The sequence below is a fragment of the Trichechus manatus genome, unplaced genomic scaffold (genome assembly GCF_000243295.1).
Source record: "Trichechus manatus latirostris isolate Lorelei unplaced genomic scaffold, TriManLat1.0 scaffold00002, whole genome shotgun sequence".
Classification (NCBI taxonomy): Eukaryota; Metazoa; Chordata; class Mammalia; order Sirenia; family Trichechidae; genus Trichechus; species Trichechus manatus.
The window spans coordinates 38,318,922-38,321,685 of record NW_004443938.1 but is presented as its reverse complement, the minus strand read 5'-3'; positions in this window follow the sequence as shown (position 1 = coordinate 38,321,685).

Sequence of the window (2,764 nt, the reverse complement as noted above, 5' to 3'; positions counted from 1 at the left end):
CAACTCTACCTATCCTCTCTTCTAAGGAGCATTCTGGCTGTACTTCTTCAAAGATAGATTTGCTCATTCTTCTGGAAGTCCATGGTCCATTTAATATTCTCCACCAACACCATAACTCAAAGGCATCAATTCTTCAGTCTTCCTTATTCATTTTCCAGCTTTCGCATGCATAGGAGGTGAATGAAAATACCATGGCTTGAGTCAGGGGCACCTTAGTTCTCAAAGTGATATCTTTGCTTTCTAACACTTGAAAGAGGTCTTTTGCAGCAGATTTGCCTAATGCAATGCATCATTTGATTTCTTGAGTGCTGCTTCCATTAGCGTTGATTGCGGATCCAGGTAAAATGAAATCCTTGACAACCTCAATATTGTCTTCATTTATCATAATGCTATTATTGGCCCAGTTGTTGAGGATTTTTGTTTTAAATATGTTGAGGTGCAAACCATAATGAAGGCTGTGGTCTTTGATCTTCATCAGTAAGTGCTTCGAGTCGTCTTCACTTTCAGCAAGCAAGGTTGTGTCATCTGCATTATCACAGGTTGTTAATGAGTCTTCCTCCAATCCTAATGCTGCGTTCATCTTCATATAGTCCAGTTTCTCAGATTATTTGCTCAGTATACAGATTGAATAATTATGGTGAAAAGATAAAACCTCGACACACACCTTTCCTGATTTTCAACCACGCAGTATCCCCTTGTTCTGTCTGAATGACTGCCTCTTGGCCTATGTACAGGTTCCACATGAGCACAATTAAATGTTCTGGAATTCCCATTCTTCGCAATGCTATCAATAATTTTTTATGATTCTCACAGTTGAACGCCTTTGCACAGTCAATAAAATAGTAAACATCTTTCTGGTATTGTCTGCTTTCAGCCAGGATCCACCTGACTTCAGCAGTGATATCCCTCATTCGACATCCTCTTATAAATCCAGCTTGAATTTCTGGCAGTTACCTGTGGATGTACTGCTGCAACTGTTTTTAAGTTATCTTCAGTGAAGTTTTATTTGCATGTGATATTAATGATATTGTTTGATAATTTCCACATTCTGTTGTATCACCTTTCTTTGGAATGGCACAAATATAGATTTCTTCCGGTCGGTTGGCCAGGTAGCTCTCTTCCAAATTTCTTGCCATAGACAAGTGAGGGCTTCCAGCGTTACATCCGTTTGCTGAAACATCTCAATTGGTATTCTGTCAATTCCTGAAGACTTGCTTTTTGCCACTGCCTTCAGTGCAGCTTGGACTTCTTCTTCATACCATCAATTCTTGATCATATACTACCTCCTGAAATGTTTGAACATCAACTAATTCTTTTTGGGACAGTGACTCTGTGTATTCCTTCCTTTTGATGCTTCCTGTATCATTCGATACTTTGCCTATAGAATTCTTCACTATTGCTACTCGAGGCTTGAATTTTTTCTTCAGTTCTTTCAGTTTGAGAAATGTCGAGCATGTTCTTCCCTTTTGGTTTTCTAACTCCAGGTCTTTGCAGATTTCATTATATTATAATACTTTACTTTGTCTTCTCGAGAAACTCTTTGAAATCTTCTGTTTAGCTCTTTTTTTTTTTTCTTTCATCTATCGGTAATCCGTTTATCTATTCATCCATCCACCCACCCACCAATATACACACAAAACTCTGTACGGAGATTAATGAAACTTCCTCCCTGCTGTCAACAAGTCTACAGTTGTCTTAGTTATCTAGAGCTGCTATAACAGAAATACCACAAGTGGGTGGCTTTAACAAACAGGAATTATTTCCTCACAGTTTAGGAGGCTAGAAATGTGAGTTCTGGGTGTCAGCTCTAGGGGAAGGCTTTCTCTGTCAGCTTTGGGGGAAGGTCTTTGTCTCTTCAGCTTCTGTTTCCTGGTTCCTTGGAGATCTAGCTTGGCATCTCTTTCCCCATCTCTGCTTGCTTAATCTGCTCATTTTATATCTTCTAAGAGATTGACTCAAGGCATACCCTACGCTAATCCTGCCTCATTAACAACTCATTCCCTAATGGGATTATAACCACAGGCGTAGATGTGAGGATTTACAACACAACGGGGGACACAATTAAATCCATAACAACAGTCAAGACGGGAAGGTTGTTGAATCCTTTCAGCAATAAGTATTTCCTTAAGACATTTACTGGTCTTAGCTTTTTCTTATATTTGATAGTCTGATCCTTTATCGCTCAATTTTGCTTTCTGTTCACAATAGCTCTAGTTTTTTGCTCTAAAGCTTGGCATTCCTTCACAGCCAAGTAAATTTCTTTGGACGCATTTACTGATGGACAATCCTATTCTTACTTTTACTCTTTAATGTTTCTTAATTGTTCTCTTCGGGTCCTTACGTATGCCTAATTCTTAGTTATCAGCTCCCTCCTACAACTTCTTACCTCTCATGGGCCTAGCCTGTGTTTTACTAGAAGGCACAGCACAAAGGTTCTTCAAAACTGCCAGAATGGGCCTGGATTCAGGTAAGGATGGTGACAATGGTTGTCACCACCAGCAGTATGGTAGCCATATGCTGATGTTTCCCACAGTGGGAAAGCATTCAGATGTCATGGTTTTAAAAGATGACGGAACTAATCCCAACAAAAAATCTGTCAAAGGTTCAAAAAATCTACAGGGTTTTAGTGCCTTCACTTTTATTTTATTTTATTTTATAGTTGTAGTTTAAATGAAGTTTATATTTCAAGTTGGTCTCCCATACAAAAATTTATACATATGTTGTTATGTGACCCTAATTGCCCTCCCCATACTGTGACAGCACA